We start from the raw sequence: 14,133 nt of genomic DNA, 5'->3' as shown, positions 1-14,133 counted from the left end.
CTTGCCCTGTAAATGTCACTAGAGACCCCAGTGCAAAAATGACCCCATGAATTATGTAAAATGTCCCCTAGAGAACTACTGATTTAAACCCACTCCATCTCAGTCTTAACCTCTTCGCCCCACACTTAGTTGTTGGCATTTGAGTCCAAGGTCGGGGGTTGGCAGTCACTCTTATTATATCCTTTTTAATTTTTTTTTAGTGACAGGATCTTGCTTTGTCACCTGGTTTGGAGTGCAGAGGCACATTCGGAGCTCACTGCAGCCTCGATCATTGCGGCTCAAGCGATCCTCCCACCTCAGCCTCCTGAGTAGCTAGGACTACGGGTGCATGCCAACACACCCAGCTAAATTTTGTGGTGTGTTTTTTGTAGAGACAGGGTCTCTCTATGTTGCCCAGGGTCGTCTTAAGCTCCTGGCCTTAAGTGATCCTCCCTCCTCAGCCTCTCAAATTGCTGGGATTACAGGCACAAGCCACTGTGCCCAGCCACTTTTATTATATTTTATTTTCTTATATTCAGCCCATCGGTCCTGCTGGTCAGAGTCTTTGGACATCCTGGTTCTGATATCCAATGCCTTATTGCCCCTCTTAGCTATGCTGTCCTGGGCCATCTTCCCACTTTAAAATGATCTATAGACCTGTTGAACAGGATGGGGCTGGGGACAGGGCCCTGTGACATTCCACCATGGACCTTTGTAAAGGGCAATAGCAAGCTGATCATTGATATCTTCTGGCTTCTGGTTATCATAGGGATACAGCCCAGTTTCCATCAATTTGTTCTTCCAGTGCCTAAATGTTAGAACTCCATGCAGGTGGAGAGAGTGTATCTCAGAAGAGAGAAGTGACTTGCACAGGCTCACTCAGCAAGTCAGAGTCAGAGCAGGGGCCAAGTAAGCTGCCTGAGGCTGACCCACTCCAGGGCTTAAGGGATTTAAATTCCTCTGACGGCTACTCAGCAACTCAGAGTGGACCATGCACTGCTCTGATTTAGCCTAAAAAGGGGTGGAATCCAAGGGCCTGCCCCAGCCAAGCACACAGTGTCCATTAGCCTATTTTGGCATCGGGTCTGACTCTGGAGAATGGGCAGGGCGCCAGTGCTCTGCGGAGAGGGTGGGTTGAGCGGACCCATCTGATTAGAGGCACCAGCAGCTGCCTACTCAGGCTTCTGGGACAGAGTGATGGACAGAGCCCCCAGATGCTCTGTGCTTCAGACCTAAGAACATAATCTGTACCCTCTGGGCCTCAGTTCTCCTACCTGTAAAGTGGGAGCAGTCCCTCCTCCCTTGCTTACTTCCCAGAGGTATTGTAAGGAACCAGCAAAGAGGACTAGACTGTTTAGGCCTTCTAGAACATTCCAAAGACATTGTCCTTTGCTCTGAGAGAAATGGGAGCCACTGAAGGAGTTTGAACAGGGGAGAGAAGCAATGTGCCTTAGATTTTTAAAAGGATGTTCCGGATACTGTGTGAGGAACAGATCACGTTACAGGGAAGCTTGGAGCTGCTGGACCAGTAAGGAGACTTGAAATAATCCAGGCCAGAGAAAATGGTGGAGGTAGGGGAGCTGGTGAGAAAGGGTCACGTTCTGGATACATCTTGAAAGTAGAGCCAACAGAATTTACTAACAGACTGAGTGTGCGTGTGAGAGGGGTGTCAAAGGTGATTCCAAGGGTTTTGACCCAAGTAGGAGGGAGTTGTCGTTGCCTGGGATGGGAAGGTTGCAGGAGTTGCTGGTTTAGTGGGGCGAAAGCAGAAGTTTTAGTTCGAGACGTGTGAAGTTTGAGTTGCCTCAGACATCCAAATGGAAATGTCAGGTATGTCACCATTAAATAAATAAGCCTCCTGAGGAGCACATGACTTCAACAGCATGGACTCAGCTTTCTAAGAAATGGCAGCGTGGTCAGACATGAATGTCAGCATTCGAGCACCCACCCCCCGGCCACTGTTTTCTCTGTCTGCTCAGCTTCTTAATATACTCGCCTCATCTCTCATGTCTCCCCTGGTGCCTCAGTTCCAGCCCTACTCAATGGGTAGTTGTTTTTTCTCTGAGACACTCTGGGTCAACCTGGAAACCCCAAAAGCAAATTCTGAATACTTGAGGCAGCCTGTATTTAAAATCAGATCATCCTATCTCTTTAGCCCAGGAGTTTGAGGCTGCAGTGAGCTATGATTGCACCACTGCACTCCAGCCTGGGCAACACAGCAAGATCTCATCTCTTAAAAAAAAAAAAAAAGAAAAAATCAGATCATCCCAAACAAATGCCCCCCAGTGTGTAAAAATCTACCCAGGTGTTTTTGTGCACTGCAGAGACAGATATGTTTATTTCCTATAAGTGGATTATTATGCACACAGGAGAGCTCTGAACCCATCCCTGCCATGAACAGGTGGGGAACTATTTAGTGAGTCAGTCTTTGAGCCTGTGTCCTCATCTGTAAAATAGGCACAAGGGAAGTGACAATCAGAGCGGAGTTCAGGACCACATCTTCTGGCCACTGACTCAGCCGGGCTCCTGAGCTGGTCTTCTGGGTTCGGCCAGAATCACTGATTATTCAGGAAGTAACTCCTGGAGACGAGATAGTTCCAAGAAAGAGAGGAAACTCAAAGCTTAGAAACGGGCGGTGGCTTTCCTATGTCACACAGCAACACAGGTGTGAACTGGGGCTGGGACCAGGCTCTCCTGAGCTTGTTTCAGGGGATCACCCTCATCCCGCCTCCCCACTGCATACACACACTCCCAGGGTCTCTGAACTTAAAGCAGCCCACCTCCTAGTCAAAGAAACATTCCCTCGACCCCACCTCGTGTTCCACTTTGCCAGGGAGCCTCCCTCTCTTCTCTCTCCTCCCTGCCTGGACATTCTCTCTGTACTGCTGCCACCTGCTCACCTGCTTGGTTTTGCCCAGCCCCCCATGAATTCAACCTTCAGAGAAAAGTCTAGATTTCTGGCCTCTGTGGGTCCATGGACCCAAGTATAAAGTTTATAGAGCATTTACTGTGTGCCAAATACTGTTATGAGTGATCAATCAGTTACCAACCCTCTTAGCAACCTTAAGACATTGAAACAGGTGGGGCGCGGTGGCTCACACCTGTAATCCTAACACTTTGGGAGGCCAGGACGGGTGAATCACGAGGTCAGGCGTTCAAGACCGTCCTGACCAACATGGTGAAACCCCGTCTCTACTAAAAATACCAAAATTAGCCGGGCGTGGTGGTGCGCACCTGTAGTCCCAGCTACTCAGGAGGATGAGGCAGGAGAATAGCTTGAACCCAGTAGGCAGAGATCGCACCACTGTGCTCCAGCCTGGGTGACAGAGCGAGATGCCATCTCAAAAACAAAAACAAAAACAAAACAAAAAACACTGATACTATCATTAGTCCATTTTACTAAGTAAACTAAGTCCCAGAAAGGTCAAAAGGCAGAGCTGGGATTTTAAAAAGTGGTCATCAGTCTCTTAACCACCATGCTCTGGTGGCCAGAAATCTTGCCCTGATCAATTTCTACGGTCACTGCTTCAGGCAGCCCCCTCAGCTCTCACCACTGCCTGTCCCTGGTCCAAGAGAGCTAGGCATCAGGGGATAGCCTCCAGGGAAGATATGTCCAGGCTAAAAAGCAGGGAAGGCTACAGTGGGTCTTGCCTGGGTCAGTATCAGAGAGGGACATGGGCCAGGAGAGGCTCACTCTCAGTACTGCCCACCTGTAGCTGAGCTTGGCCCTGCCAGGGGCTGGGCCAAGCCCTGCAGCCAAGCAGGAGACACCCCCAGGGAAGGCCAGGTCCTGAAAAACAAGCCTCCCTCCTCTGCCAGCTCAGCCTGCCCAGCCCCGCTGGCGGCCTCAGTGGCAAAGCCACCATCCCCAGGGCCAAGGCTGGGCTTTCAGGACATTCAGGCCCCAGAGCCTGAGGCCCCCCAGCCCTGCCCTGAGTTCTAGCCTTTTCTTCTGAAAAGAGACCCCTGTTCTCTTCCTGAGCACATATTTTGACCCTTTATTTTCTGCAGAGGCAAGAAGCAGGGAGAGGAGCCCCGGAATGCCTGTAAGGACATCTAAGCTGTCCATTTAACAACTGGGGAAACTGAGGCACACAGCAGGGAAGTGGCTAAGATTAGTCTGCTGGTAAAGTGGTGGGCCTGGGACTAGAACTCAGATCTGAGTCACTCTCAAGTCTAGCCATCCACCGCACTGCAGGGCCTCAAAGAAGAGAGGAGAGGCTTGGGAGAATGCAGGGCATTCTTGGAACATCCCCGAAGAGGAGTGTATCAGACAGATGCTCCTGTGATGCCAGGGCCCACACTTTCCTGGTAACAAGAGAGTTAGGACAGAGCCCTCAGGACTAAAACCATTTCCTTAGAAAAGGGGAAAACCAAAAACAAAGCAAAAAATAAAAACACAAAGAGTCAAACCCACAATGAGCAGTCGTACTCACCACTCCCTGACATGGAGGAACAAACTTAGATGGAAGATCTGGAGGTGGCTTGGTGTCTCCATCCATCCATCTATCCATCCATCCATCCATCCATCCATCCATCCATCCATCCATCCATCGATCCATCCATCCATCCATCCATCGATCCATCTATCCATCCATCCATCCAACCATCCATCCAAACATCCATCCATCCATCCATCCATCCATCCATCCATCCATCCATCCATCCAACCATTCATCCAAACATCCATCCATCCATCCATCCATCCATCCATCCATCCATCCATCCAACCAACCAACCATCCATACATCCATACATCCATCTATCCATCCAACCATCCATCCATCTATCCATCCATCCATCCATCCATCCATCCATCCATCCATCCAACCATCCATCCATCCATCTATCCATCCAACCGCCCATCCATCTATCCATCCATCCATCCATCCATCCATCCATCCATCCATCCAACCATCCATCCATCCATCCATCTATCCATCCAACTGTCCATCCATCCATCCAACCATCCATCCATCCAACCATCCATCCATCCATCCATCCAACCATCCATCCATGCAACCATCCATCCATCCATCCATCCATCCATCCATCCATCCATCAATCCATCCATTCATCAAACATTTGTTTGCCCACCTAATGTATTCCAGGCCCTATGCTGGGTGATTGGGATTTAGCTTTTTACAAACCAGTCTCAATTCTCCTGGAAACAGACAAGACAAGAGGCAATTATCAATATGCACAAATGTAGCCAGCTCCATGTTGTTGAGTCAAGAACAGGAGATGCAGATGCTGAAAGAGGGCACCAAACCTAACCTAGGAAAGAGCATGGTCAGGGAAGGCATCTAGGAGGAGGTGGTGTTGGAGCTATCTTTTAAACGATATGTAGGAGTTAGCCAGGTAGGCGAGTGGGAACAGCAGGTGCCAAGGCCTGGTGGGGCAAGACAGTGCAGCCTCTTTAAGGAACTGCTGGGAAGCCAGTAACCCTGAAGGAGGCTTGGGGAAAGACGAAACGAGGCCAACCCATGTGGATCTTCCGGGGCTTCCCCAAGCCCTGATGTTCAGATTTCTGCTCTGACAAAGGTCAGGAGGAGGTTATGGAGATGCTGGGGGCTGGGCCAAGAACACGGAGCAGAGACGGGGAAGCTGGAGACCAGGCAGATTCTTTGGAACTTCCTGGATTAAGACCTCCAAGTTCCTGGCATGTCCACGGCTCAGGGTCAGGGTGCTTGCTTTTCTGAACCCGCGTTTCCCATTTGAGGCTGAACAGGTGGTGGAATCCTAGGTGCTTAGAGTTAGAAAATGATGATGACGACGACCACTTATCCCTGGATAAGGGCCTGGCCTGGATCAGGTTTCTCACAAATACTGGTTCTAATTCTTGCCACATTGTTTGCTGTGGAGGTCAGGGAGGTCGATGAAGTTTCACCCAGGATCCTACAGCTAGCTGCTCAGAAGTAGAGTTGGGATTGGATCCAGGGGTATCTGACCCGAGCTGCAGCCAGGTGTGAAAGGGGTCCTCAGTGGGAGGGGCTGTTGGAGGTGGGACCCCAAAGCAGATGCCGAGACAGGATTTGTGTGAAAGTGGCTTATTAGGGAGTGACCCCAGGAAACACCAGAGCCAAGCAGGATGCTGGGTAGGGAAAGGAAGGAGGTCAAGTACAGGAATACCAGCAAGGTGAGTCCTCAGACAGGGCAGAGGCAGAAGAGAGCTGGAGTCTCTATTGCCCCTGCCCTGGCAGTCGTTGGGTAGTGGCTGTACCCCCAAGGGAATGAGAGGAGGCATCAGTTTTCGGGCACTTCCAGCTCCCTCTATGCCCAGGCAAAAGGACTTCTGGCAGCTGGGGCAGCCCACGACAGAGACACAGGTGCAGGCTGCTGGGATGAGTGCATATCAGGAGCTGCTGTGCTGGAGACCAGAAAGGGATTCCTAGGATCTACAAGTGCCCAGAGGAGCTGAGCAACCATCCCAGGACCTGGCCAGTTTCTGTGGTCACCTCGCTGTCTGCAAAATGCTTCCATACTGTTCCGCCTCCGCACTTTTGCACATGCTGTGCTCACTCATTCAACAAATAGTCCTCAAGACCCTACTATGCACCCACTATGAGCTAGGCTCAGGAGCAGGGCGGTGAACAGAACAGCCTGGCTTGGTCTTTCCCCTTACGGAGCTTAGAGGCTGGCTGGGAGACAGACATCAGGTCATCACTGCAAAGAGATGTGAGCTCTGAAAGGAAAGAGGGAGGTTCTCTGAGAACAGAAAAACTTGATGTAAACTGAGGGCATCAAGGAGAGCTTCCCTGAGGAAGTAACATCTCAGCTGAAATCTGGTCGGGGAAGAGACACAACACAGACAGTGGGAACAGCCACCCACCCAGAGCTTCCCTGATGAGGGTCTCTCAGCCCCATGAGCTCCTGCGGGAGGCCAGTCCTGTTCAGGAGACTTGGACAAGCCGAATCCCTTCACCGAGCCTCAGTTTCCTCATCTATGCAAGCATGTAGAAGAAGCTTGGGCTTCCAGCTCTGACCTTGGCTCAAAATATGCACTGAGAAGTGGGCACAGCAGCTGTCTCAGGCCTCTCAGTGACCTCCGGCCCTGTGACCCCAGAGCCTTCCTCCCTGTGCCCTCTGTGGTCAGACTGGCCCCTAGGGTACCCCATGTATGATGCCGGAGTTGCAAAACAACTGCCCAGTTCCCCAGAAGGCTGCTTGAGAAATGTCAGCCCTCAGGGGAAGCTGACGTGGAGTCAGTGCTTTCAGAGCTGTTGGAGAAACGGCTCCATTTCTGGAGAAAGTCCAGCCTGCGTGATAGCAAGACTGGCCACTAGACTCAGAGCTGGCAGCGGCTTGGTGTGCATCCCTGGGCAGCCTGTAACCTCACAGTATCACTGTTTATCCTTTGGGGGCCTGCAAACCTTCCAGGCGTGTTCATTCATTCAACAAATATTTACTGAGTACCTGCTATGTGCCAGGCAATGTTCTAAACACTAGGGGAGACAGCAGTAAACAAAAAACAAGCAAAAGAACAGAACCCAGAAATTAAAGGCCTGCCCTTGTGGAGCTTACATTCTGCTAAGGGAGTCCAACAACAGACAGATAAACAAACACGCGTATACATAATAGTGGCTGGTGATAAGTACTTTGCAGGAAAATACAGAGGGACAGAACTGCTAAAGAAGACAGTGAGGTCAAGGAAGTCCTCTCTCAAGAGGTAATGTTTGAGTAAAGACCTAAAGGAAGCGAGACAGGAAACTATGTGGATATCTGGGGAATGAGTACACCAAGGGTATACAAAGCCAAGGGAAGAGTAAGTGCAAAGATCCTGGGGCAGGAAAGCACTTGATGTGTGAGGAATGGCAAGAAGGCTGGTGTGGCTGGAGTCCAGTGATGGAGACGGAGGATGCATTGGACATTGGGGTTACAAACCTAAGTGCATTTGGTCAATGTGTTTGCATATGTGTGTGTGTGTGTGTGTGTGTGTGTGTGTGTGAGAGAGAGAGAGAGAGAGGAAGAGAGATGGACAGAGAGACAGAGACAGAGAGAAAGGAAACACATAGTTTCCTTTCTTTCTTCCACCACTCCCTCCCCATCTTGGCATCATCATGGTTAAGAGAGGGGAAAACACAGATGATTAAATGATTTAAATGTGCAAGTAAAATAACACCTCAGTGAGCACATTATGCAAACCTATTTAATTAACATCCTAAATGAGGTGAAGCCACCAAGGCTGATGAGCTAATTTCCCTGGGGGCTCCAGCTCCATTCTTGCCCTCCCTGAATGCCAGAAACTTCTCTGGCTGGAAGGAAAGAGGGTAGGCAGGGGCTCACAAGAGGGCCTGCTGCATGCTGGCACTTGGGCGCAGAGGGGCAGGTTTACCCTAATTTACTCTCAATTAGCAGGAACAGTTACTGCCCTGTTTTGTAGAAGAGAAAACTGAGGCTTGGAAGGGGCACAGAGATTAGAACCCAGATCTCCTTAGAGCTCTTTGCTAAAAAAAATTTTCAACTTGTCTCTTGGAGAGGTTTGAGCCTTTAGAAGGAACTGCAGCTTCCTTACATCTTTAAGGCAGGAATTATCTGCAAACCTTTTCTGTAAAGGGCCAGATAGTAGGCTTTGTGGGCCAGAACCAACTGTGTCTTTTTAGTTCAAAAGCAGCCACAGATAATCAATGAATAGGCATGGCTGTGTTGCAATAAAACTTTATTCACAAAAACAGGTTCCGAGGCCAATCTACAGGCTGCAGTTTGCAGATTGCTCTAAGGGATCTGACTGAATCAGAGCCTCCCTTGTGGAAGGCCGTGGGACTCTAGGCAAGTCCCTTATCCCTCTGATCCTGTTTCTTCACCTGGACAATGAAGGAATGTTCTGGGTGAGGTCCAGTGATGAGAGGGAGGTGAAGCCGCCCATAGGAAGGAAGAAGCTGCCCTGAACCTTGGGTGGGGCAGACCCTGGCAAGACACTGTTTGGCTATTATCACTGCACCACAACTTCGTGGTGTAAAACACGCAGGGTCCTGTGGGTCAGGAAAGCAGGCATAGCATAAGGAGAGACAGTTAGTCCTGTTACGTGATGTCAGCTGGGAACACTTGAAGGGTGACTCAATGGCTGGAGGCTGGAATCATCTGGGAGCATCTGCACCTGCAGGTCTGGGAATTGACACTGGCTGTCAGCTGGGAGTTCAGCTGGGCTATTGCCAGAGCACCTCCACGTGGCCCCTCTGAGGGGTCTCTCTGCGTGGACTGTTTGGGCTTCCCCACAGCATGGTGGCTGGGCTCCAAGAGAGTTAGGTGGAAATGCATGTTTATGACCTAGCCATGGAAGCCACATGTTGTCACTTCTGTCACACTCTATTGTCAAGGCAGTCACAAAGGGAAGGAACATAGACCCCCACTGCTCAATAGAAGGAGAGTCAAGGTCACAGTGTAGTCAAGGTCACAGTGTAAGAAAACCATATGGGATGGGTGATGTTGTGGCCAACTATGGCCAATACAATCTACCCCATGCTCATGGTGGGAGGGCCCCATGTGGAGTCTGGGCCTAGAACCTTGCTTCACTGATTCAAGGCAGCATCAGCCCTGTTACTGGGAGCCCAAGCTGTTCAGACCCCTCCCTCCAGACCCATCCAAGCCTTTTCTGGTCAAAACCAGCCTATGCTTAATCCTGGCTCTCCTTCCAAAGTAACCCGGAGCCAGTGCTGCAGTAGGACTGTATTCGTAGTCAGAGTTAAGCCTTTTTTCTTACAAACAATGAAGGAGGGCCGGGTGCATGGTGGTTCATACCTGTAATCCCAGCACTTTGGGTGGCCGAGGCGGGCAGATCACGAGGTCAGGAGTTCGAGACAAGCCTGGCCAACATGGTGAAACCCCCTCTCCACTGAAAATAAAAAAATTAGCCGGGCATGGTGGCAGGTGCCTGTAATCCCAGCTATTCGGGAGGCTGAGGCAAGAGAATTGCTTGAACTTGGGAGGCGGAAGTTGCAGTGAGCCAAGACTGTGCCACTACACTCCAGCCTGAGCAACAGAGCGAGACTTTGTCTCAAAAAAATAAAACAACAACAATGAAGGAAACAAAAGCATACAGCTCCCACCCACACATCAGCCCTGGTGACCCCAGCATTTGCAGTAGAATTGGCCAAGCAGATGGGGAAATGTTGAGACAAAACCAGCTGGGAAATGCCTCCCAAGCCGCAGGATGTGATTATGTGTGGTGGGCTGGAGGGTGGAGCTGGGGTCCTTGCATGGACCCGCTGAGCAGAGGCCTTCAGAGAGCAGCTGGGTGGAATGAGGTCCCCGCCAGAGGCTGGAGTGCACCAGGGTCACACGGCTGCCGCAGATGATTGCAGAGTGGAAGGAATCACTGAGGTCAGGGTTGCTGAGGCTCTGCGGGGAGATCTGAAAGCCTGAGCATCCCCCAGTCAAATTAACAATGGCTCCCTGGCCTGGCTCATTCTCGAATTCCACCTCCTCCACCATCTGATCCTCTCCCCAGCAATGAGAGTGAGTTGGAGGAGGACCCCTGGACTCCAGACAGGGAGGGACTTGCTGGGGTCTCACAATAAGCCAGAGGCTGAGCTGAGACTAGAACCCAGGGCCCTGCCTCGTCCACTGAGGCGGTCCAGCAGAGGCCTCTGGGGCTTCAGAATCCCTTGTATGTAAATGGGTCTAGGATGGGCACAGTGGCTCACACCTGTAATCCTAGCACTTTGGGAGGCCAAGGCGGGTACATCACCTGAGGCCAGGAGTTCGAGATCAGCCTGGCCAACATGGTGAAACCTGGTCTCTACTGAAAAAAAAAAAAAAAAGTTAGCCAGGTGTGGTGGCACATTCCTGTAATCCCAGATACTTGGGAGGCTGAGGCAGGAGAATCGCTTGAACCCAGGAGGCGGAGGTTGCAGTGAGCCGAGATAGCACTATTGCACTCCAGCCTGGACAACAGAGTGAGACTCTGTCTCAAAGAAAAAGGATCTAATATTAATAATCATGCCACCTCCCACTCATGGCACTCCCATGCCAGTGCTTCACCTCACACAACCCCCCAACAGTGCTGGAGGGTAGGTCTCCTCTGTCACCCCTATTTCCAGGGGAGGATATGTGACTAAGAGAATGAATGGTGGAGTTGGGACAAGACCCCAAGCCTGGCACTTGCACTCAGGGGCACGTTTTGTGGGTGGGAAGCGGCCCTCCCTGAAAGTGCTGGCATACTGGCATACTGCCAGCCCTGTTCAAGTGCTTTGAAGCTTCCTGACCCAGGCCATTGGCAACCAGAACTCCCAGGGCCCCTGGAGGAATCCAGCTATGTTGTCAGGAGTTCCTGGCAAGTGTGGAAGCAGGTGGGCCCCACAGATTTCCCAACCCCAGCTATCCTAGTAGCTGCAGCCAGGATAATTATCCCCATTTTTTTGGGGGGGAGGTGGGGAAACAGAATCTCACTCTGTTTGCCCAGGCTGGAATGCAGTAGTGCGATCTTGGCTCACTGCAACCTCCACCTGTGCATCAGCCTCCAGAGTAGCTGGGAATACAGGCATGTGCCACCATGCCTGGCTACTTTTTTGTATTTTTAGTAGAGACAGTTTCACCATGTTGGCCAGGCTGGTCTGGAACTCTTGGCCTCAAGTGATTCACCCGCATTGGCCTCCCAAAGTGCTGAGATTATAGGCATGAGCCACTGTGCCTGGTCAATTGTCCCCATTTTAACAGACAGGCAAATCGAGGCCCAGAGAGGAAACCAGGCCACCCTTTCCAGAGGGGTTGAGGTGAGGAGCAGAAGCTGCAGTTAGACCCTAGCTCCTTCCCCAGGGTGAGCTGGATGCGTGGGAACCACGGAGGAGCAGGCACGAGTGAGCGGCTTCCTCCCTGCAGATCTCAGCGGATCAGACAGTCACCGTGACTCATCCCCACATCCCATCAGCCCTGAGGCTGCCCTGGCCTGGGACTTCCTAGCTCCAGTCTTGCTCAGCGGTGTGGAGGACACCAGATCTACCCTTCCCCTCCACCCATGCCTGGGGAAACATTGTTCTGAATGAAACACACCAGATGGGTGGGGTGACCATGTCATTTATTGGCCAAACCAGAACACTTTGGAGAGCTATTAATAATGATGTGGTGATTGTTAGCATTAACCAGGACTGGCCAAGAAAAGCAGGGATGTCTGGTCTCTCTATTGACAACTGCAATAGTCATTGCCTAACTCCAAGTACTAGATGCACCAATGTCAGTCGCTCAGGCATCAGCCACAGGTTAGGGCCAAAGTGTTCTGGGGCAGGTATATTTTTGAGGATTCCTCAAGTCAGGGGGCACCCCTAGGGGAATTCAAGTCTATGTGTAGGACATACTTTGAAATGAGACTGCTAAGTCTGCACCCCGATCCTACCACGTAAGGGCTGTATGAGCTCAGACCCGTTACCTAATCCCTCTGACCCTGAGTTTCCTGATCTATAGAATCAATTGACCCCCGTAGAACTTTTGGGGGGATAAAAAGAGATAACGCAGGGTAAACGACCCACAATGCTGGCACAGCATATATGCTCAGTAAATAAGAGGTCATTATTATTTTGTATTAATGCCATTATTAACTATGCTGAGAAAGGCAGACCTCACACTTTCAGATATGGCCTTGCCCTGGGGTTACTCACAGTGTTGTGGGGAATGAAGCCCAGGCTAAGGGACTGAGTGCTGGGCATGAAGGACACACCGAGGGTTATGGGTTCAGTGATGTAGGAGAGGCTTGGGTAGGGGCATCAGGGTGGGCTTCCTGGAGGAGGTGGCCCCTAGGAAGGGTCATAGTCATGTCAAGATTAAGGTCCTAAGAAACACCTGTTTCTAAAGAGCTTATCATGCTCCCTTTTCTCAGTATAACTACATAAAAGCTCACTGAAGTTCAGCTTTTTATCTTCATGACAACTTCAATGACCTCTTTGAGATGTCAAATATCAAGTTCTTTCCCCCAAAAAGTTCATTGAGCTCACATTAAATCTGCTTATTGTTCCACCCAGGCGAGGAACAGAGGCCCTAGAGCTTGCTCAAGCATGAATGGAGGATGGAAGTCGAGGCTTACGGGCAGGATGGTGACCAGCGGAACCCTAGCGAGTAGGGCAGCCTGACCTGGGGGTGGAGGGAAGGGTCTGAGCCCGAGCCAGGGCCGTTGCTGCCTCTGGGCCTCTTGAGTCTGGCTCTGAACCTGTCAGCTTTGGTTCTTCCTCAGTGGGGACCATCTTTCTGTTTTCTACGGACATAGCTGGACACAGTGGTCCTCCGCACATGCTCCCTCCACAACCCACCTAGCATCTCTGCCTCCCAAAGCCAAATCCTGGGAAAAAAGAATCTTATTGGTTACCTTGAGTCACGTGTCTATCGCCTCAACCAGTCAGCCTACAACCAGTGGCCGGTGGCACGGTAGAAACAGAACTGATGGGTGGAGGTTGTTGGACATTTACTTTGGATAGGTAATACTTTGACATGTAGAAAAGGGAGAAGGCTTTTCCAGGAGGAGGGTACAGCATGGGCAAAGGCTTTGGCAGCGGAGAATTGGGTGCTTAGTGTGGAGAACACTGAGCGGCTAAGTTCCTATTAGCCTTCCTGTGGCTGCTAGAAGGGCAGCTCCCTTAGCCACAACCCTGCCCCTGTGCCTGGAGCCACAGACACGGCCCAGAGAGGGCAGTCCAGTGAATCAGCAGCAGAACCCAAGCTCAAACTCCTACCTCCTTTTTCCCAGTCCGGGCTTGAGTGTCTAAGGCGTAGGAGGGAGTCGGGGGAGAGGAACAGGGAGAATGAAATCAAGAAATAACAGGCTTCACAGGAGCGGTAATGACATTTTAACTTGAAAATTGCAAGGAGATGGGGGCTGCGGAGGTGTATATAAATTTCATGTAGATGAGATGCAAATGAGCCTGCCTGCTCCTGCCTGGCGCACCTGGATGTGGCTCAGTGACGAATCCTAACGGGCACTGCGTGGCTGTCTGATTGATTAGCAAGGCCGGCTGGGATGACAACTGCACTCCTCTCCTGGGAGCTGGGGGAGAGGTGAGACTCTATTTCTAGGCAGACCTGAACCCCCTCTGATGGGGGACCCTGAGGCGTGGCTCTACTAGTTCAAGGATAGCAAATTTAGGGCACATCTACTACTTATATCCCTGCCAGCATCCATGGCAGACATCATTAATCAAACATAGAATTTTTTCTTACTGAGCCAACCAGGTG

Source organism: Symphalangus syndactylus, chromosome 24 (assembly GCF_028878055.3).
Source record: "Symphalangus syndactylus isolate Jambi chromosome 24, NHGRI_mSymSyn1-v2.1_pri, whole genome shotgun sequence".
Classification (NCBI taxonomy): Eukaryota; Metazoa; Chordata; class Mammalia; order Primates; family Hylobatidae; genus Symphalangus; species Symphalangus syndactylus.
The sequence above is the reverse complement of the archived record's forward strand: the minus strand, read 5'-3'. Positions refer to the sequence as shown.